Source organism: Pongo pygmaeus, chromosome 1 (assembly GCF_028885625.2).
Source record: "Pongo pygmaeus isolate AG05252 chromosome 1, NHGRI_mPonPyg2-v2.0_pri, whole genome shotgun sequence".
NCBI lineage: Eukaryota > Metazoa > Chordata > Mammalia > Primates > Hominidae > Pongo > Pongo pygmaeus.
In genome coordinates, this window is record NC_072373.2 from 129,393,382 (window position 1) to 129,415,180 (window position 21,799).

General features: G+C 41.0%; 1 pseudogene; it reads left to right on the top strand.

Annotated features, from left to right (window-relative positions):
- Positions 1 to 2,603: 2,603 nt before the first annotated feature.
- Positions 2,604 to 21,587, top strand: LOC129042833 (large ribosomal subunit protein eL8-like; annotated as a pseudogene).
- The last annotated feature ends 212 nt before the right edge of the window (positions 21,588 to 21,799 follow it).

Genomic DNA, 21,799 nt, shown 5'->3' on the forward strand with positions numbered 1-21,799 from the left:
AAGAAAATGAGAAAATGATGAATACCCCTTCAATATCCTTTGTGATAATATAACTTTAGTCAGAGGACAGATGAGAAGGGATAGATTGCTCATCATAACACTGTATTTAACTCCATCAGATAAATTAATATTATGTTTCAATTAAATAAATCATTAGGTATTTCCATAGCCACAACTATCAACATTTTCCAATTTTTCCCTTTATAGTTATAAACTTTTCTTTTACCTGAATCATTGCTGATCTATCATAATTTTAATTTACAATAACTGGATGTACAGTCTAGATATTTTAAGGCTATGGAAAAAAAGGAGCAAGAAAAAACAGTTTGCTTGTTTATTTTCTGCCCTGAAAAAACAAAAGCAAAAACAAAAACAGAAGTTTCCTAGAATGTAGAGGACAAATTAAAGCATCAGCAACACTTTCTTTTTTTTTTTTTTTTGAGATGGAATCTCACACTGTCACCCAGGCTGGAGTGCAATGGCGTGATTTTGGCTCACTGCAATCTCCGCCTCCCAGGTTCAAGCAATTCTCCTGCCTCAGCCTCTGAGTAACTGGGATTACAGGTCCCCACCACCACACCCGGCTAATTTTTTGTATTTTTATTAGAGACGGGGTTTTGCCATGTTGTTCAGGCTGGTCTTGAAGTCCTGACCTCAGGTGATCCACCCTCCTTGGCCTCCCAAAGTGCTGGGATTACAGGTGTGAGACACCACACCTGACCAGCAATACTTTTTAAAGCAAACTTTATAAATCTAAAATCACATTGAACGATGATACCTATTATATTGAAATGGTAGAATTATGGGTGATTGACTTGTTTTTCCTTATCAAGCTTCCTGTGTAAGAACAGTTTTGTATAATATATAAAATAAATACAGAATCACTTTGACAAACTGATTTTCAAAATTAAGAGGATTCCTGGATTAAATTTTAGCATCACTGCTTTTGTGACATTGTGCAAGTTAATATCATTATTATCATTATTACTATCATTACCAGTAGTATTATTAGATAGCACTCAGCACATATTATGTACCAGTCATTTGATTAAGAATGTAATATATATTATTTCATGTTATTGAATATTTCAATTACTATCGTTACTAGTAGTATTAGTAGATAGAATTCAGCACATATTATGTGCTAGTCATTCTATTAAGCAGATTATATATATAATCTCATGTTATTGATTATTTCAAAATATTTTTCTTAACCTATTTTAAAAAAATGATAGGAGGTAACTTTAGTAAGATGGCAGAGTAGGAAGCCCTGAATATTTCCCCTCCCACTAGCAACTAATTTGGCAAGAACTCACAAATTCCTTTCATGAGAAATTAAGAAACTAATTGAAAGTCTCTTGCAACCTGGGCAAACATGAAACCAGACTCATTGAAGCTAGTAGGGAGAGTCAAGACACCCTGTCACCAGATCCCTGCTCCTAGCACAACAAAACATAATCAGGAAGATTCCCCCTAGCTCCCAGCTTCTTCCAAGGGAAGGAATGAGTTAATACATATCCAGTACCCCTAACTTTCTGAGGGGGCTTCCAAGAGGCCTAGTTTGTGTCTTTCTAGTCTTGGATTTATGACAGGACTGGCATGGTCTAGTGAGTTGAGGGAGGCATACAGTGGCTGAGTAGATTAAAAATCAAAACACAACTATATGCGGTCTAGAAGAAACTCACTTTAGATTTAAGGACCTACATAGGCTGAAAGTGAAAGGAAGAAAAAAGATATTTTTTATAAATGGTAACCAAAGAGAGCAAGCATTGTCATATCAGAAAAAAAAAAATAGCCATTAAGCCAAAAACTATCAGGAGAGAAAAAAGGACATTACATAATGATAAAAGGGTCAATCTACCAGGAATATATAACAATTATAAATGTACATGCACCCAACTTCAGAGAACCTAAATATATAAAGCTAACATTGACTGAGCTGAAAGGAGAAATAGCAATAAAATAATAGGATACTTCAGAAATCCCACTTTCAATAATGGATAAAACATCTAGATAGAAGATCAGTAAGGAAACAAAAGATTTGAACAACACTATAGGCTAAATGTACCTAACAGATATATACAGTTCATACCACCTAACAGCATTCTTCCCAAGTCACATTCTTCCCAAGTCACATGGAACTTTCTCCAGCATAGATCACATGTTAGGTCACAAATTAGATCTTAAAATTGTTAAGAAGACTGAAATAATACCAAGTATCTTTATTAACCACAATAGAGTGAAACTAGGTATTAATAGTGGAAAGAAAACCTGAAAATTTCACAAATATGTGGAAATCAAACAAACACACATCTTGAACACCACTGGGGTCAAAGAAGAAATAAAAAAGAAAATAAGGGGGGCAAAGAAAGATGATGGAATAGAAGCCTACACCATTCATCCCCCACTGGAACACCAAATTTTAACAACTATCTGCACATAGAAAAGCACTATCACAAGAACCAAAAATAGAGTACCATCTCGGCCACAGTAAGGTAGAGCAAACAAGCAGGCACTTGGGGCCCCCAAGTTGAGACCTAGGCTCTTGGTCAGCATTTCTAGACCTGCCTTGGACCAGAAGGGTGAGTCCCAGGCCTGGCACCATGTACTACAAGCTGACAGAAGAGACAATGGACTTTAAACAAACATCAGCACTGGTCCGACAGAACCTTCCATGGACCAGTGGTGATGGGTGCCGCAGGGACAGGCTACTCTGCCTGTGGAAAGGAAAGGCAAAAGCAGAAAGGACATCGCATTGTGGTTTGAATGTCAACTTAGCCACGGTAAAACAGAATATCGGGTAAAATGCTATTTTTTTTTAATTCTAATCCCTGGCCACCAGATAGTATCTCTGGACACACCTGGGGCCTGGGAGAACTCACCACCCTGAAGGGACGGGCCTTTGCTGTGCTGGCTTCAGATCTGACCCAGCCCAGTCCTAGTGCTGGTGGTACACCAATCAAACGTACATTTGGTCTTTTCACATAGTCCTATATTTTTTGGCGGCTTTGTTCATTCCTTTTCATTCTTTTTTCTCTAATCTTGTCTTCACGCTTTATTTCATTAAGTTGATCTTCAATCTGTGATATTCTTTCTTCTGCTTGATCGGTTTGGCTATTAATACTTGTGTATGCTTCATGAAGTTCTCGTGCTGTGTTTTTCAGCTCCACATGCCATTTATGTTCTTCTCTAAACTGGTTATTCTAGTTAGCAATTCCTCTAACCTTTTTTCAAGGTTCTTAGCTTCCTTACATTGGGTTAGAACATACTCCTTTAGCTCAGTGGGGTTTGTTATTGCCCACCTTCTGAAGCCTACTTCTGTCAATTTGTCAAACTCATTCTCCGTCCAGTTTTGTTCACTTGCTGGCAAGGGGTTGTGATCCTTTTTTTTTTTTTTATCTTTCTTTTTTTTCTTTTTATTATTATTATTATTATTATTATTATTATTATTATACTTTAGGCTCTATGGTACATGTGCGCAATGTGCAGGTAAGTTACATATGTATACATGTGCCATGCTGGTGTGCTGCACCCACCAACTCGTCATCTAGCATTAGGTATATCTCCCAATGCTATCCCTCCCCCCCTCCCCCCACCCCACAACAGTCCCCGAAGTGTGATGTTCCCCTTCCTGTGTCCATGTGTTCTCATTGTTCAGTTCCCACCTATGAGTGAGAATATGCGGTGTTTGGTTTTTTGTTATTGCGATAGTTTACTGAGAATGATGATTTCCAATTTCATCCATGTCCCTACAAAGGACGTGAACTCATCATTTTTTATGGCTGCATAGTATTCCATGGTGTATATGTGCCACATTTTCTTAATCCAGTCTATCATTGTTGGACATTTGGGTTGGTTCCAAGTCTTTGCTATTGTGACTAATGCCGCAATAAACATACATGTGCATGTGTCTTTATAGCAGCATGATTTATACTCCTTTGGGTATATACCCAGTAATGGGATGGCTGGGTCAAATGGAATTTCTAGATCTAGATCCCTGAGGAATTGCCACACTGACTTCCACAAGGGTTGAACTAGTTTACAGTCCCACCAACAGTGTAAAAGTGTTCCTATTTCTCCACATCCTCTCCAGCACCTGTTGTTTCCTGACTTTTTAATGATTGCCATTCTAACTGGTGTGAGATGGTATCTCATTGTGGTTTTGATTTGCATTTCTCTGATGGCCAGTGATGGTGAGCATTTTTTCATGTGTTTTTTGGCTGCATAAATGTCTTCTTTTGAGAAGTGTCTGTTCATGTCCTTCACCCACTTTTTGATGGGGTTGTTTGTTTTTTTCTTGTAAATTTGTTTGAGTTCATTGTAGATTCTGGATATTAGCCCTTTGTCAGACGAGTAGGTTGCGAAAATTTTCTCCCATTTTGTAGGTTGCCTGTTCACTCTGATGGTAGTTTCCTTTGTTGTGCAGAAGCTCTTTAGTTTAATTAGATCCCATTTGTCAATTTTGGTTTTTGTTGCCATTGCTTTTGGTGTTTTAGACATGAAGTCCTTGCCCATGCCTATGTCCTGAATGGTATTGCCTAGGTTTTCTTCTAGGGTTTTTATGGTTTTAGGTCTAACATTTAAGTCTTTAATCCATCTTGAATTGATTTTTGTATAAGGTGTAAGGAAGGGATCCAGTTTCAGCTTTCTACATATGGCTAGCCAGTTTTCCCAGCACCATTTATTAAATAGGGAATCCTTTCCCCATTGCTTGTTTTGTCAGGTTTGTCAAAGATCAGATAGTTGTAGATATGTGGCATTATTTCTGATGGCTCTGTTCTGTTCCATTGATCTATATCTCTGTTTTGGTACCAGTACCATGCTGTTTTGGTTACTGTAGCCTTGTAGTATAGTTTGAAGTCAGGTAGTGTGATGCCTCCAGCTTTGTTCTTTTGGCTTAGGATTGACTTGGTGATGCGGGCTCTTTTTTGGTTCCATATGAACTTTAAAGTAGTTTTTTCCAATTCTGTGAAGAAAGTCATTGGTAACTTGATGGGGATGGCATTGAATCTGTAAATTACCTTGGGAAGGCTGGCCATTTTCATGATATTGATTCTTCCTACCCATGAGCATGGAATGTTCTTCCATTTGTTTGTATCCTCTTTTATTTCCTTGAGCAGTGGTTTGTAGTTCTCCTTAAAGAGGTCCTTCACATCCCTTGTAAGTTGGATTCCTAGGTATTTTATTCTCTTTGAAGCAATTGTGAATGGGAGTTCACTCATGATTTGGCTCTCTGTTTGTCTGTTATTGATGTATAAGAATGCTTGTGATTTTTGTACATTGATTTTGTATCCTGAGACTTTGTTGAAGTTGCTTATCAGCTTAAGGAGATTTTGGGCTGAGACAATGGGGTTTTCTAGATATACTATCATGTCATCTGCAAACAGGGACAATTTGACTTCCTCTTTTCCTAATTGAATACCCTTTATTTCCTTCTCTTGCCTAATTGCCCTGGCCAGAACTTCCAACACTATGTTGAATAGGAGTGGTGAGAGAGGGCATCCCTGTCTTGTGCCAGTTTTCAAAGGGAATGCTTCCAGTTTTTGCCCATTCAGTATGATATTGGCTGTGGGTTTGTCATAAATAGCTCTTATTATTTTGGGATACGTCCCATCAACACCTAATTTATTGAGAGTTTTTAGCATGAAGGGTTGTTGAATTTTGTCAAAGGCCTTTTCTGCATCTATTGAGATAATCATGTGGTTTTGGACTTTGGTTCTGTTTATATGCTGGATTACATTTATTGATTTGCGTATATTGAACCAGCCTTGCATCCCAGGGATGAAGCCCACTTGATCATGGTGGATAAGCTTTTTGATGTGCTGCTGGATTCTGTTTGCCAGTATTTTATTGAGGATTTTTGCATCAATGTTCATCAAGGATATTGGTCTAAAATTCTCTTTTTTGTTGTGTCTCTGCCAGGCTTTGGTATCAGGATGATGCTGGCCTCATAAAATGAGTTAGGGAGGATTCCCTCTTTTTCTATTGATTGGAATAGTTTCAGAAGGAATGGTACCAGCTCCTCCTTGTACCTCTGGTAGAATTCGGCTGTGAACCCATCTGGTCCTGGACTTTTTTTGGTTGGTAAGCTATTGATTATTGCCACAATTTCAGCTCCTGTTATTGGTCTATTCAGAGATTCAACTTCTTCCTGGTTTAGTCTTGGGAGGGTGTATGTGTTGAGGAATTTATCCATTTCTTCTAGATTTTCTAGTTTATTTGCGTAGAGGTGTTTGTAATATTCTCTGATGGTAGTTTGTATTTCTGTGGGATCGGTGGTGATATCCCCTTTATCATTGTTTATTGCATCTAGTTGATTCTTCTCTCTTTTTTTCTTTATTAATCTTGCTAGCAGTCTATCAATTTTGTTGATCCTTTCAAAAAACCAGCTCCTGGATTCATTTATTTTTTGAAGGGTTTTTTGTGTCTCTATTTCCTTCAGTTCTGCTCTGATTTTAGTTATTTCTTGCCTTCTGCTAGCTTTTGAATGTGTTTGCTCTTGCTTTTCTAGTTCTTTTAATTGTGATGTTAGGGTGTCAATTTTGGATCTTTCCTGCTTTCTCTTGTGGGCATTTAGTGCTATAAATTTCCCTCTACACACTGTTTTGAATGCATCCCAGAGATTCTGGTATGTTGTGTCTTGGTTCTCGTTGGTTTCAAAGAACATCTTTATTTCTGCCTTCATTTCGTTATGTACCCAGTAGTCATTCAGGAGCAGGTTGTTCAGTTTCCATGTAGTTGAGCAATTCTGAGTGAGATTCTTAATCCTGAGTTCTAGCTTGATTGCACTGTGATCTGAGAGATAGTTTGTTATAATTTCTGTTCTTTTACATTTATTGAGGAGAGCTTTACTTCCAAGGATATGGTCAATTTTGGAATAGGTGTGGTGTGGTGCTGAAAAAAATGTATATTCTGTTGATTTGGGGTGGAGAATTCTGTAGATGTCTATTAGGTCTGCTTGGTGCAGAGCTGAGTTCAATTCCTGGGTATCCTTGTTGATTTTCTGTTTCATTGATCTGTCTAATGTTGACAGTGGAGTGTTAAAGTCTCCCATTATTAATGTGTGGGAGTCTAAGTCTCTTTGTAGGTCACTCAGGACTTGCTTTATGAATCTGGGTGCTCCTGTATTGGGTGCATATATATTTAGGATAGTTAGCTCTTCTTGTTGAATTAATCCCTTTACCATTATGTAATGGCCTTCTTTGTCTCTTTTGATCTTTGTTGGTTTAAAGTCTGTTTTATCAGAGACTAGGATTGCAACCCCTGCCTTTTTTTGTTTTCCATTTGCTTGGTAGATCTTCCTCCATCCTTTTATTTTGAGCCTATGTGTGTCTCTGCACGTGAGATGGGTTTCCTGAATACAGCACACTGATGGGTCTTGAGGCTTTATCCAATTTGCCAGTCTGTGTCTTTTAATTGGAGCATTTAGTCCATTTACATTTAAAGTTAATATTGTTATGTGTGAATCTGATCCTGTCATTATGATGTTAGCTGGTTATTTTGCTCATTAGTTGATGCAGTCTCTTCCTAGTCTCGATGGTCTTTACATTTCGGTATGATTTTGCAGTGGCTGGTACCGGTTGTGCCTTTCCATGTTTAGCGCTTCCTTCAGGAGCTCTTTTAGGGCAGGCCTGGTGGTGACAAAATCTCTCAGCATTTGCTTGTCTGTAAAGTATTTTATTTCTCCTTCACTTATGAAGCTTAGTTTGGCTGGCTATGAAATTCTGGGTTGAAAATTCTTTTCTTTAAGAATGTTGAATATTGGCCCCCACTCTCTTCTGGCTTGTAGGGTTTCTGCCAAGAGATCCGCTGTTAGTCTGATGGGCTTCCCTTTGATGGTAACCCGACCTTTCTCTCTGGCTGCCCTTAACATTTTTTCCTTCATTTCAACTTTGGTGAATCTGACAATTATGTGTCTTGGAGTTGCTCTTCTCGAGGAGTATCTTTGTGGCGTTCTCTGTATTTCCTGAATCTGAATGTTGGCCTGCCTTGCTAGATTGGGGAAGTTCTCCTAGATAATATCCTGCAGAGTGTTTTCCAACTTGTTTCCATTCTCCCCGTCACTTTCAGGTCCACCAATCAGACGTAGATTTGGTCTTTTCACATAGTCCCACATTTCTTGGAGGCTTTGCTCATTTCTTTTTATTCTTTTTTCTCTAAACTTCCCTTCTCGCTTCATTTCATTCACTTCATCTTCCAGGGCTGATACCCTTTCTTCCATTTGATCGCATCGGCTCCTGAGGCTTCTGCATTCTTCACGTAGTTCTCGAGCCTTGGTTTTCAGCTCCATCAGCTCCTTTAAGCACTTCTCTGTATTGGTTATTCTAGTTATACATTCTTCTAAATTTTTTTCAAAGTTTTCAACTTCTTTGCCTTTGGTTTGAATATCCTCCCGTAGCTCGGAGTAATTTGATCGTCTGAAGCCCTCTTCTCTCAGCTCGTCAAAGTCATTCTCCGTCCAGCTTTGTTCCATTGCTTGTGAGGAACTGCATTCCTTTGGAGGAGGAGAGGTACTCTGCTTTTTAGAGTTTCCAGTTTTTCTGCTCTGTTTTTTCCCCATCTTTGTGGTTTTATCTACTTTTGGTCTTTGATGATGGTGATGTACAGATGGGTTTTTGGTGTGGATGTCCTTTCTGTTAGTTTTCCTTCTAACAGACAGGACCCTCAGCTGCAGGTCTGTTGGAGTACCTGGCCGGCCGTGTGAGGTGTCAGTCTGCCCCTGCTGGGGGGTGCCTCCCAGTTAGGCTGCTCGCGGGTCAGGGGTCAGGGACCCACTTGAGGAGGCGGTCAGCCCATTCTCAGATCTCCAGCTGCGTGCTGGGAAAACCACTGCTCTCCTCAAAGCTGTCAGACAGGGACATTTAAGTCTGCAGAGGTTACTGCTGTCTTTTTGTTTGTCTGTGCCCTGCCCCCGAGAGGTGGAGCCTACAAAGGCAGGCAGGCCACCTTGAGCTGTGGTGGGCTCCACCCAGTTCGAGCTTCCAGCTGCTTTGTTTACCTAAGCGAGCCTGGGCAATGGCGGGCGCCCCTCCCCCAGCCTCGCTGCCGCCTTGCTGTTTGATCTCAGACTGCTGTGCTAGCAATCAGCGAGACTCCGTGGGCGTAGGACCCTCTGAGCCAGGTGCGGGCTATACTCTCCTGGGGCACCATTTCCTAAGCCCGTCGCAAAAGCACAGTATTCGGGTGGGAGTGGCCCAATTTTCCAGGTGCCGTCTGTCACCCCTGGAAAGGGAACTCCCTGACCCCTTGAGCTTCCTGAGTGAGGCAATGCCTCGCCCCTGCTCTGGCTGGCGCATGGTGCACTCACCCACTGACCTGCGCCCACTGTCTGGCACTCCCTAGTGAGATGAACACGGTACCTCAGATGGAAATGCAGAAATCACCCGTCTTCTGCCACGCTCACGCTGGGAGCTGTAGACCAGAGCTGTTCCTATTCGGCCATCTTGGCTCCTCCCCCGGGGTTGTGATCCTTTGGAGGAGAAGAGGCATTCTGGTTTTTGGAATTTTCAGCCTTTTTGCGCTGACTTTTGTCAACTTCATGGATTTATCTGCCTTTGGTCTTTGATGTTGGTGACCTTCAGATGGGGTTTTTGAGTGATGTCCTTTTTGTTGATGTTGATGCTATTCCTTTCTGTTTGTTAGTTTTCCTTCTAACAGTCAGGTCCCTCTGCTGCAGGTCTTCTGGAGTTTGCTGGAGGTCCACTCCAGACCCTGTTTGCCTGGGTATCAGCAGCAGAGGCTGCAGAACAGCAAAAATGGACACCTGTTCCTTCCTCTGGAAGCTTTGTCTCAGAGGGGCACCTTCTGGATGCCAGCTGTAGCTCTTCTGTATGAGGTGTCTGTTGACCCCTGCTGGGGGTGTCTCCCAGTCAGTAGGCATGGGGGTCAGGAATCCACTTGAGGAGGCAGTCTGTCCCTTAGCAGAGCTCAAGCACTGTGCTGGGAGATCTGCTGCTCTCTTCAGAGCCAACAGGCAGGAATGTTTAAGTCTGCTAAAACTGGGCCCATAGCTGCTCCTTCCCCCAAGTGCTCTGTCCCAGGGAGATGGGAGTCTTATCTATAAGCCCCTGACTTGGGCTGCTGACTTCCCCTTCCCAGAGAGGAGGAATCTAGACAGGCAGTCTGTCTACAGCGGCTTTGCTGAGCTGTGATGGGCTCTACCCTGTTCGAACTTCCAGGCAGCTTTGTTTACACTGTGAGGGGCAAAACTGCTTACTCAAGCCTCAGTAATGGCAGACACCCCTCCTCCCACCAAGCTCAAGCATCCCAGGTGAACTTCAGACTGCTGTGGTGGCAGCAAGAATTTCAAGCCAATGGATCTTAGCTTGCTGGGCTCCATGGGGGTGGGATCTGCTGAGCTAGACCACTTGACTCCCTGGCTTCAGCCCTCTTTTCAGGGAAGTAAATGGTCCTGTCTCGCTGGCATTCCAGGCACCACCTGGGTATGAAATAAAACTCCTGCAGCTAGCTCAGTGTCTACCCAAATGGTCCCCCAGTTTTGTGCTTGAAACCCAGGGCCCTGGTGGTGTAGGCACCCAAGGGAATCTTCTGGTCTGCAGGTTGTGAAGACCATGGGAACAGCATAGTATCTGGGCCGGAATGCAACATTCCTTATCACACAGTCCCTCACGGCTTCCCTTGCCTGGGGGGATAGTTCCCTGACCTCTTGTGCTTCCTGGGTGAGAAAACTCCCCACCCTGCTTCTGCTCACTGTCTGTGGGCTGCACCCAATGTCTAACCAGTCCCAGTGAGATGAGCCAGGTACCTCAGTTAGAAATGCAGAAATCACCCTCCTTCTGCATTGATCTTACTGGGAGCTGCAGACTGGAGCTGTTCCTGTTTGGCCATCTTGCCCAGGTCCCCCTTTTTACTCATTTTTTAATGTAGCTACCAGAAAACTTAAAAATTTTTACATATGTGACTTGCATTGTCTTCCTCCTGGACAGACTTGTTCTCCATTGCTAACTCAATTGTCAGCTATCTCATTCAACGTTTCATTGAGGAGTGTGAATATTTTGAAAATCAAGTTTTAAATTTTCTAAAGCACTTTAGAGTTCCATAATTGCTTCTTTTTCATAGCAACCTATTCTTATTTTATGTGTTTAAAATCTTCTCAAATCTTTCTGGAAGTACTTGATTAGAAATTTAATAAAATTCTCTTCAATTTCCTGTATAACTCTGTTTCTTCAGAATTTTTTTTTTCATTTTAGGACTTGGTTTGCATGCTGCTGGTTTCTTCTCTTTTTGGCTATCCATATCTAAAATAAGTATCTAGACTAATTAGTCATTGGTGGCTGCATTGTTTTCTCAGCTTAAGTGAAATGACATTGCCCTGAGCAATGAGTAAGGATACTGATTAATGTAATCCTAGATGTGAGGAATGGGCTGGGACATACAGCTTAGTTGGATTATCTTCGGGGTGCATGAGGAGCTTGCCTTTTTGGTGCAGGAACTCTTTTTTCCTTATGTCAGCTTGATAATGCCTGGGGCACTATCTTAATTATCTCTGTACCCCCAATACCTGCTTTGGAACTCCCCAAGGCATATCATCCATTCTATTAAAAGTTTTCAGCCTATTGTAAAAAATAATTTTAACCTATGAAATGAAAACTACAACCATTACGGAGTCACCTGGTAGCACAGTATAAGAACTAAAAAAGGTAAAAGAAAACACAATGTATCATTATGGAAATAGCTTTCAGACTACTCAGGTGACAGAGCTAGATTTCTTATTTGTACTAGCCCCAAATTTGCAAGAAGATAAGATGAGGTAGAGATGAAAGACATCACTATCCAGATGTTTGATGACAAATGTCTAACCATTGAACGTATCCAAAACTGAATTGAGCTGTCTTGTAGTTCTTCTCACCAGATAACTTTACACTGGGCAAGTAGGAGAAGAAAATCAAGCATTTAACATGTTCAAAACTGATTATTTCTAAGGTCTATTCTGGAGGGAGTGGGAAAGAGTATCAAGAACATCCTGGGGTGTATCAGAAGTAACTCTGAACTGAAAGTCTTGGCATGAAGTCCCAGCACTGCCTTAATCACCAACTCAAAAGCAGAGTTTGTCTTTCCCAGATACAGAGTACCTGGGTTCTAATGGCTCCACCATTTGAGCCTCCTTTTGGCTGAGTTGCATCATCTATAACAGGTGTCAGCAAATTGTTCTTGTACAGGGCCAGATAATATTTTAGGTTTTGCAAACTCTAGTTTCTATAGCATATTCTGCTTTCTCTTTCTTGCTCTCTTTCTCTCTCTCTTTCTCTAAACTTTTGAAAATGTAAAACCATTCTTAGCTCATGAATCTTAAAAACACAAGCCAAAGGCCATGGTTTGCCAACCCCTAATCTATAAAATAGAAATAAGAGTACTACAATACCACATAGTGGTGTTATAGCTGGTGATATGGTTAACACATGGGAAGCACTAGGATCAGTGGATAGAACATAGGAAGCTCTCAATAAATATTAAATGACATCATTAATATTATAATTATTATGTCATGGGCATCTAGTTTAGCAATGGAAATATACCATGACCTCAATAAGTGGTTAGTAGATTTTAAAACGTTATGTAAAGGAAAACAACTAAATAATATCTGCCCTCTCTTCAAGCCCTGTAATTCAGTGAACGCTCAAGTCACATGGTGCATATTGCCATCAGGTATGCCATGTTTTGTTCCAGATACCTGAGGAAAAGTCTGGTGGGAGTTGATGGTGGTTCTGAGTAAGGCTGGCAAGAAGGTTGAGTTGTTGAAAAAATGTTTCAGTCTGCAAGATTGGAATAAGAACTTGAAACTCCAAAATTTCTAGAAAAGAGTTTAACAAATCAGAGCATGATTTTGTGACATATATTCATACAAAGTACATTTTACAAATTTATTTTATAAAGGTTGTCCCCTTTCTAAGCCTGTGGTTCTGAAAGTATAGATCTGGAAGTAGCAGAAACAACAGCACCTACAAATTTTTTTAGGAATGCAGAATCTTGACCCTGCCCCAGACCAATCAAATCAGGAATTTCAGAAGTGAAGGCCCAGGAATCTGTGTATTAACAAGCCCTCCAGGCAGGCTCAAGTTTGAGAATTGCTGTTGTAAGTCACCCTCTTCTTCAACCATCCTCTAATTATTTATACCCTATCCAGTCAATGGTTTGGCATCTTTTTCAGTTCTAAAAGGAAACTTATAACTAATAATAAAGTATAGAAAACCAGGGTTTGGGCCAGGCATGGTGGCTCAAGCCTGTAATCCCAGCATGTTGGGAGGCCGAGACAGGCAGATCACGAGGTCAGGAGATTGAGATCATCCTGGCTAACATGGTGAAACCCCGTCTCTACTAAAAAATACAAAAAAAATAGCCAGACGTGGTGGCGGGCACCTGTAGTCCCAGCTACTCAGGAGGCTGAGGCAGGAGAATGGCATGAAACCGGGAGGCGGAGCTTGCAGTGAGCCAAGATCATGCCACTGCACTCCAGCCTGGGCAACAGAGCGAGACTGCGTCTCAAAAAAAAAAGAAAGAAAGAAAAGAAAAGAAAACCAGGGTTTGGCATGTCTTTTTCAATTGTAATAGCCTTCATAGAACCAAAACAACTCCTATTATCCAGCTCTCCCAATTCCATAGGCTTTTCTCCTCTTCTTCCCCTATTCTGATCATTCCCTTTCCTTATTTCCCCTCTTAGTATCAATGTTCTGGAAAATGCCTTCCAAACCACACTGAGCACATCATTTGCTGAAATCTTCTAGCATTAACTGTACCACAATTTTAACTCATAATCACAGTGTCTTGCACTGTTAGTAAGTTGTTTTATTGACTCAAGCTAAAATAATTTCTTAAGATCCTACTTACAGCTAGGTTCTGGGCTAGGCCCTGTGAGAGTTAAGGCACAGAGTCTACCTTCAAGGAAATTAACCCAGTAATGGGTAAGAGAAAACTTAGAACTAATAATAAATTATAGAAAACATGTTTAAAAGAGGCACAGGTAAACGCACCATTCCTTTGTAAGCTCTTACATTTTTCAGGCCTTTAAACACCACCTATATGCAGATGACTTCCAAATTTACATCTTAAACGTGGATCTCTCCAGTGAACTCCAGTCTCATAAATACAACCGTTCATTCCACAATTATTCCCAAAAGTCATATAGATCTTTCAAACATAACACATCCAAATCTGAACTTCTAATCTTCTCCAAACTTGCTCCCTCTCCCATCTTCCTGATCTTTCTTTCATCCCCCACATCTTAGCATGATCTCCTGCCAGCTCTACCTTCAAAACATTTGCAAAATAAAACTATGTCTCATCATTTCCACCATAACTACCATGGCCTTAGCCTATGGACAATTATTTGCTTCCATCCCTCACCCACTATAGCCTATTTGCCACCCAGCAGCCAGAACAATTCTTTTGAAGCATAATTCAGATAGTGTTATTTCTCTGCTCAAAACCTTGTAATGGTCTCCCATCTCACTCAGAGTAAAAATCAAAATCCTTAATTAACTATAGAATTGGCACCCTATCCCCATCCCACCATTACATTACATATTTGCTTTCATCTCCTATCAGACTCCCTCTCAGACACTCCTCTCCAAACACACAAGCTGCTATGGTCTGAATGTTTGTGTCCCACAAAAATTCGTATGTTGAAACCCGATCCTTGTTGCAATAGTATTATGAGGTGAGGCCTTTAGAGGGATTAGTGTCCTGATGAAAAAAGCCCAAAAGAACTTGTTTGAACCCCTCCACCTTGTGAGAATGAAATGAGAAAATACCATATACAAACCAGAAAGCAGGCCCAGACACAGAATCTGCTAGTGCCTTGATCTTGAACTTTTCCACCTCCAGAACTGTGCAAAATAAATTTCTTTTATTTGTTACCCAGTGTAAGATATTTCATTACAGCAGCCCAAATGGACTAAGACAGAAATTGGTACTAAGAGCAGGGTGTTGCTATAACAAATACCTAAAAATGTCAAAGTAGATTTAGAATAGGGTAGAGGATGAAAAGTTCGGAGGTGCATGGTAGAAAAAGCCTACATTGCCGTGAACTAAACATTAAGGGTGATTCAGGTGAGGACTCAGAAAAAGAAAAGTTCTGTAGAGAAAGCCTCAGTCTTCTTAAATAGTAAATAAGTGGTCATAAACAGAATGTTGTTAGAAACATGGAGATTCAGTAAAGGCCACTCTGACGACATTTCAGATGTAAATGAAGAACATGCTATTGGAAATGGTAGGAAAGGCCATCCTTGTTATAAAGTGGCAAAGAACTTGGCTGAATTGTGTTCATGTTCTAGTGTTTTATGGAAGATAAAACTTGCAAAAAAGGAAATTGGATATTTGGCTAAAGAAATATCTAAGCAAAATGTTGAAGAACCTGCACAGTTTCTCTTGACATGGCTTACAGTAAAGGGCATGAAAAGAAAAATTATTTAAAGACAGAATTTATAATAAAATAAGAAGCAGGTCTTAAAGATTTGGAAAATTCTCAGCCTAGGCATATTGTAAAGAAAGAAAAAGGAGGATGTCAAGGGTATGGTCAAGTGACCCTTTGAAAAGGAGATGAGTAATTGTCAGTGGAAGCCAGGTGCTATTCTACAAGACAATGGAAGAATAACCCCAAAGGCATTTTAGAAACTATTCATTTGTCCCTTCCATCACACTTCAGAGTGTGAAGGCCTGGAGGACACAATAATGCCAAGTGTGGCCTTGGGTGCCTGCAAGACATCACTCAAGTCTCTGCTCCCTGCATTCTGGTGCAGTGCTCCTCAGCTGCCCCAGATATGGCTCCAGTGGCCCAGCTGTAGTGCAGGTTACAATAGCCACCTTTCTGGAGGGCAGGTGATAAACCTTGGTAGCATCCATGCTGTGCCAACCCCAGCACAAAGTGCAGTGTGCAAAGTACACGAGCTGTGGTGATATGGCTGCCTCCCTAGGTTTGGAAGGTTGTCCCAGAGAGCAGCAAGGCCCAGGCACAGAATGGCCTGCCACAGGAGTGGGTCATTACTGATAGCCCCTATTAGGGCAATGCCTACTGGGGGCAGGACAACCTCCAACACCATAGACTGTTAAAGCCACCAGCATGAAACTCCAGCCTAAGAGAACCAAAGGCACCAGACTTCTACCCATGACAACTGCAGCATGGCCTGTACCCAGCAAAGCTATGGGTGCTACTGGAGATTTGAGGACCCAACCCCAGCCAGTGTGTCTGGAAGATGGGAATTCCAGTCAAAGAAGATTATTTTGAAGTCTTAAGATATAACATTTGCCCTCTTCAGTTTTAGACTTGCTCAGGACCTATTATCGATTTTATTTCCTATTTTTTCCTTTTGCAATGGGAATGTCTGTCCTAGGCCTGTCATACCATTATATTTTGAAAGCACCTAACTTGTTTGATTCTAAAGCTCATAGCTGGAGGAGATTTGCCTTAGGATGAATCACACATTTGAGTCTCACCCATATCTGATTTAAATGATATTTGAATGAGACTTTGGACTTGAACTGTTGATGCTGGAATGAATTAAGATTTGGGGAGATATTGGGATGGAATGAATGTATTTTTTATGGGAAAATGATAAAATTTTAGGGGCCTACAGATGAGATGCTATGGTCTGTGTGTTTATATTCCCCCAAAATTCATATGGTCAAACTGAATCCCCAATGCAATAGTATTAAGAGGTGAGGCCTTCATAAAAAAAGGTGAGTTTATATGCTTTGCAGGAACATGGATGAGGCTGGAAACCATCGTTCTCAGCAAGCTAACACAAGAATAGAAAACCAAACACTGCATGTTCTCACTCATAAGTAGGAGTTGAACAATGAGAACACATGGACACAGGGAGGGGAACATCACACACCAGAGCCTGTTGTGGGGTGGGGGTCTAGGGAAGGGATAGCATTAGGAGAAATACCTAATGTAGGTGACGGGTCGATGGGTGCAGCAAACCACCATGGCATGTGTAGACCTATGTAACAAAACTGCACATTCTGCACATGTACCCCAGAACTGAAAGTATAATAAAAAAATTTTTTTTTAATTAAAAAAGAGGTGGGGCCTTTATGAAGTGGTTAGGTCATGAGGGTTGAGTCCCCATGAATGGGATTAGTGCCTTTATGAAAGAGGCCTCAGAGAACTACCTCATCCTTTCTACCGTGTGAGGGCACAGAGAAAAGGAGTCACCTATGAACGAGAAAGGAGGCCCTCACTGGACATTGAATCTGCCGATGTTTTCTTGAACTTCCCAGCATCTAGAACTGTGAGAAATTTCTGTTGCTTTTAAGTTACCTAGTCTAAAGTATTTTGTTATAGTAGCCCCAATAGACTAAAATACTGGCCTTCCACTTAAAATTTTCTTCCCCTGTACCCATCTTCCAGCCTACTCCCTCACTCCTGACAGGTCTCTGATTAAAGAACATGTCTCCTTGAGGCTACCCCCTTATGTCAAAACTGTCTATAACCTTATCCTGCCTTATTTTCCATGAAAATAATAATCCTGCCTTATGTTTTCATGAAACATATCACCATCTAACATATCACTATCTAACATAATATGTACACATTTTTGTCTGTCTCCTCCATTAAATTATAAACTCCACAAGAGAACAGATTTTTATTTACACATAGTAGATATTTACTATCTACTATGTAATGAGATAGTAATGAATAGTGAATGAGTGAATGAATAAATGGATAGATAAACAAATGAATGAATAAAGTGCTACAGGAGTTCAAAGGAAGGGTAGATTACTTCCTGACAAAGAAATAAAGCAAGGTTTATGGTGGAGGCAGCACGTGAGTTGGTTCTGGAAGAACGGGTAGAATTTGGACAATAAGAAATGGTGGATGGAGGCTTACCAAACCTAAGAGAGCCCATTATCCCCAAATGTAACTAAAACACTGTATAATCACATTATAAAATATATAAAAATTATATCATTTGAATATTAACTTTAATATCATAATAATAATGTGAATTACTAGCTAAGTCAAACTTATTTTAAAATTGTTTTTAAAATGTGAAAAAGTGTTTGAATGCATGAGAGAGGAAGAAGTGGATAGAGACTTTTATAGAAGTTGTTAGCAGGGCCCTGGGCACACTCAAGTGCTTTGGAGATGAGTGGGACAGAAGTTGTGGAAAATGTGCCTTTGGAAAATGTGCCTTCCCATTCTTGGTAAAATTATAACCCAATAATCCTTATCTAACAGGACTGTGGATATTTTTCTTAATAAATTGATAGAAGAGAGGATTTTCTAGGAAACAAGGCAAAAATAAAAGCTTAGAGTTAAAGAAAATGTGTGTTTGTATGACTGCATACACGTGTGTATATCTGTCTTTGTGTGTCTGTGTGTGTGTGTGTAGTGAAATATTGCTTAAACTGTGAGCTGTGAAAACAAAGAAAAAGTAGAGGAGCTGCTTTTAGGCAAGGTAACAGTGGGCATGACTCCAGAGAGCATGGAGGGATCAATAATTATCGAATGGATAATTTTCACGTATTTAAAATACTCTAAGGAGAATCTATCCTAGCATCTGTGGATGATTTCTTAATTCTCCTAAAATTCATTTATCTCCAACATGAGAACCAAATTATGTGCTGATTTTATCTTCTCTATGGAGAAATGTTGCATCCAGAACAAATGTTATGCTGGAGGGAACCTTAGGGGTTGCTTATTTCAACCACTTTCGTTCTCCAATGAGAGAGTGAGTTTCTGAGATGTGTTGAGCCTGTTCAAGGTCACAAAGATGGTTAGTATCTGATCCTGGACAAAGAGCCCAGGACTTCTGTCTCCATATTCAGAACCTTCTCCTCTACTAGGCTGACAACTATCCACCATATTGCTTGTTTTACTGAATAGCAAAGCAAGTCAGGTGGCCAGTACTTGTTGGTGTATTATTTGGTACATCCTGCAGAGCTTGAATTCTGGCTTATACTTGAGTTTCTTCTGAAAGTCAAGACTGGCCTAGCAATTGTTCATTTCATTCATTCAGTAAATATTTATGAGCACTTATGTGCAAGGCACTGTGTTAGGTACCAGTGATCCAACAATGAGCACAATATTCATGCCACTGGATTCACAGAACTTGGTGAGGATGGCAGAAAACAACAACAAATGAAATTACTAAATAACATAGTAAGTGATATGAACAAAACAAAATAGCTCTAGTACAAAAGAAGGCAACCTACCTTAAATAACATGGCCGGAGAAAGTTGCTAACAAGATGTGTTATTTAGGCTGAATCTGAAATAGTCAAAGGGATCAGGAATTGGAGGAGGTTCTAGGCAGATGGAATAGGAAGAGAGAAGCCTTTGAGACAGCAAAGAGCTTAGCATGTCTGGGAAGCTGAGAGAAGCCCTGTGTGTCTGGAGTACAATGAGAGAGGGAGAGTGAACAGAGCTCAGGTCAGGGTGGAGGCAGGGCCAGGTCACATGGGACCTAGAGGCTCTGATTTGAAGCTTGAATTTTATATCAAGTACATGAGAAGCCACAAAAGGGTTTTAAGCACTGAATAACATGATTTTATTTACATATTAATAAGAGTTTTCTATGTTAGGCACAATTCTTCTCATTTAAAAAACTAATTTAACCAAATGGAAAAAATACACTTAATATTAAGGCAGGTGCTATTATTCTCATCATTTTGTAACTGAAGCAATTGCAGCACAGAAAACTTAAGTAAATTACTTAAATTCACATATTTAGTAATAGGCAGAGCCAGGATTCAAACCTAGGTTGTATCTCTCCAGCGTATTCACTCTAAACCACTACATGTTTGCTTTTTATATAATCCTATTTGGTGTAATAAGGAAGGCGGCTATTGCAGAGGTCTAGGGGAGAAAAAACAGTGGCATAAATTAGGATGGTGGCAATGGAGACAGAGAAAAGCTGCTGGATTTCAGATGTACTTTGCTAGTAGAATTTAGGACTTGATGATCGTATTAGTCCATTTTCATACTGCTGTGAAAAAATACCTGAGACTGGGTATTTTATAAAGAAAAAGAGGTTTAATGGACTCATAGTTCAACATGGCTGGGGAGGCCTCACAATCATGGCAGAAGGCAAAGGAGGAGCAAAGGCACATCTTACATGGTAGCAGGCAAGAGAGAATGAGAGCCAAGTGGAAGGGGAAACCCCTTATAAAAACCATCAAATCTCATGAGACTCATTCGCTACCACAAGAACAGTATGGGGGAAATCTCCCCTATGATTCAATTATCCTCTACTCAGTCCCTCCCACAACACGTGGGAATTATGGAAGCTACATTTCTAGATGAGGTTTGGGTGGGGACACAACCAAACCATATCAATGATGCAGCAGATATAGCTGGTGAGGAAAAGAGAGGAATGAAAGATGGCTCTTAATAACAAACCAGGTGGATGGCACTGACATTTATTAAGCTAAGGAAGGCTGGTAGAGATGAGAAATTAGTTGTAGGGGTAAAAAAAAATCAAGGGTTTTGACTTAGCTGCTTTAACTTGGACATGTCAAGTAAACTTTTAGGTAAGTCTGGAGCTCAGAGGGATGGATATAAAAATTTGGAAGACATCTGCATAAAGATGGTGTTTAAAGCCTTGATAATAGACAAGGCAACCTAGGGAAAGAGTTTAGAGAAAGAAATAAAGAGGGCCTGAGAATAATCCCTTAGGAACAGCAATATTTAAAGCTGTTTAGAGAAGAACAAAGAGATATGAGACGCTTTGGACAGTGAAATGAAGGGAGCAGGAAAGGATGATGACAGAAAATCCAAGACACGAGAGGGCTTCTTAAAAAAGGCAGTTGTCACCCTGTCCTCCAACCGCCTAAGGTGCTGAAAGGAAAGGAGGCCAAGGGGAAGAAAGTGGCAACGACCCCTGCTGTCATGAAGAAGCAGGAGGCCAAGAAGGTGGGAAGTCCCTGTTTGAGAAAAGGCCTAAGACTTTTGGCACTGGACAGGATATCCCGCCCAAAAGGGACCTCACCTGCTTTGTCAAATGGCCCCGCTACATGCAGTTGCAGTGGCAAAGGGCTATCCTCCATGAGCGGCCAAAAGTTCCTCCTGCCATTAACCAGTTCACTCAGGCCTCGGACTGCCAGTTACTCAACTGCTTAAGCTGGCCCACAAGTGCAATCCAGAGACAAAGCAAGCGAAGAAGCAGAAACTGTTGGCCTGGGCTGAGAAAAGAGCTGACAGCAAAGGGGCTCTCCCCATTAAGAGACCACCTGTCCTTCAAGCAGTTTCAACACTATCACCACCGTGGTAAAGAACAAGAAGTCTCAAATGGTGGTGATTGAACACGATGAGGATCCCATCAAGCTGGTCTTTCTGCCTGCCCAGTGTTGTAAAATATGGGTCCCTCACTGCCTTATCAAGGGGAAGGCAAGACTGGGACATCTAGTCCATGGGAAGACCTGCACCACTGTCGCCTTCACACAGTTTAACTGGGAAGACAGAGGAGTTTTGATGAAGCTGTTGAAGCTATCACGACCAATGACAACGACAGATATGATGAGATCTGCCACCACTGGGAAGGCAATATCCTGGGTCCTAAACCTGTGGCTTACATTGCCAAGCAGGAAAAGGCAAGAGCTGGAACACTTGCTGCTAAACTTGATTAACCATACACTGCTGAGTTTTCTGTACACAAAAATAAGAATAATTCTCCCAGGCAACATAATGAGATCCATCTCTATAAAAGAAATAAATTAGCCAGGCATGGTGGTGTGTGCCTGTAGCCCCAGCTACTCTGGAGGCTGAGGTAGGAGAATCACTTGAGCCCGGGAGGTCAAGGCTGCAGTGAGCCATGATCAAGCCACTGCACTCCAGCCTG